The 1,565-nt window shown below is 45.7% G+C and overlaps 1 long non-coding RNA gene across 1 annotated transcript; it reads left to right on the top strand.

Moving 5' to 3' along the window:
• Positions 1-279: 279 nt before the first annotated feature.
• LOC141203157 (uncharacterized) lies at positions 280-911 on the top strand. The gene is made up of 3 exons (XR_012274294.1): positions 280-312; positions 523-589; positions 813-911. It is a non-coding gene; the product is annotated as an uncharacterized lncRNA (long non-coding RNA).
• The last annotated feature ends 654 nt before the right edge of the window (positions 912-1,565 follow it).

Genomic DNA, 1,565 nt, shown 5'->3' with positions numbered 1-1,565 from the left:
GTCGTGGGCTGTCAGGCTCCCGCACCCCCTCGTGCCGTGGGCTGTCGGGCTCCCGCGCCCCCTCCCTCATGTCGTGGGCTGTCAGGCTCCCGCACCCCCTCATGTCGTCGGCTGTCAGGCTCTCGCACTATCCCCCTGTCGTTGTCTGTGGAGAAGATTAATACATATTTTCATTTTTCAGGTTTTCTCTTATAAAACAAGATCCCTGAGCTTCTGTCTTTGACCGAAAAAATGGCGTCTGACAAGTCGCTGCTGTCTGCAGAAATGAACACAAACATGGAGGAAGCGCTGTATGAACAGATGCTGATGAAGGTACGAAAGATGAATTGGAGAGGCCAGCAATCACCGGGTGAATGTCTCCTCCGTCAGCCGCCGGGGGCGCGTCAGTCTCCAACATTTACCTAATGTGTATTGTTGGCTTTAGACCCCTCACAGTTGTACTATTTTGGTGCAGGAAAAATCAGTTTGCAGAACCATCCTGTTCATGTTACTCACTGATTCTCACTTGTTGCCTCATTTCAGGCCAAACAGGAGATACAGAGCAGAATACCGAACTTACCAGAAAGCAGACAGATCAGACCCCAGCCGGGTGAGATGGGCGTCCTCTGATTATTATCCAGATTACTTTGTGCATGTTATGTGACAGATACCACAGTGGGGCAGTGGGGTCTTATTGACTGCAACGGTCACATGATGCAACCAACGTGGGGGGTCACATAATTTCTTATGCAGTTGATTACATGTAAATGCTGCTTGGCTTTTGCCGATTTTATTGTGTTTTTGTTCACTTTTTGTTTTTATTTCTGTGTTAGGTTTCTGCATTAAAACTCGCACATCCAAAAATACCAAAATCTTTATTAACATCTGCAAGTCGAACCAGATCCCAGCGGCCCCGGACCTGATGGAGCAGGAGTTAGTCAGCATCCTGGAATCTGATGATCCCTCCGGCTATCGAGTCCCCATGAGCCTTGGAGAGCCCCACGTTGAAGTTGATAATAGTACGTTTTTTTTTAATACAGCGCTTTTCTTTTTAAAGGGATAGTCCAGAAATATCCTTAAAGGGGTTAAAATAGCAAGTATTACAACTTACTAATCCTCAATGATCAAAGGTGCCGTCTCCACAGGTTCTGGTAGGTCCACTTCCAGTCTGCGGAATAAAGTTTGACATCTTGTTGTTGACTTTTGAACTTTTTTGGTTTAGATTTGGGACTTAGAGGGATTGTCCACTACTTGGATTCCCCTTTAAGAACTTATACCACTTATTCATAGCAGCCCTACTAAGGTCAATGGATTGAGTCGGCACCGCAAAGTATCTAAGTCCTGGTGCACTTTGTCCTACAGGTAGAGGCGGCTGCTCAGCGTACGACATAGTGATTAATGGCACCTTCTTTGAGAAAATTACGGTAACTGCAATTGCTTATTCCGACATACGAGCTGTCTGCTCTCCTTTGTGTCAGCTCCTTACTTTGTATTTTTTTTATTAGAATAATGAGCTTTTCAGGGAATTTTTTATCACCGTGGCCATGGAGGGACTAGAGAACAAGTACGAAATGGAGCTGTCAAGA

Source organism: Phyllobates terribilis, unplaced genomic scaffold (assembly GCF_046119375.1).
Source record: "Phyllobates terribilis strain yellow unplaced genomic scaffold, ASM4611937v1 Scaffold_124__1_contigs__length_5142088, whole genome shotgun sequence".
NCBI lineage: Eukaryota > Metazoa > Chordata > Amphibia > Anura > Dendrobatidae > Phyllobates > Phyllobates terribilis.
This window is presented reverse-complemented; position numbering and strand designations above follow the sequence as displayed.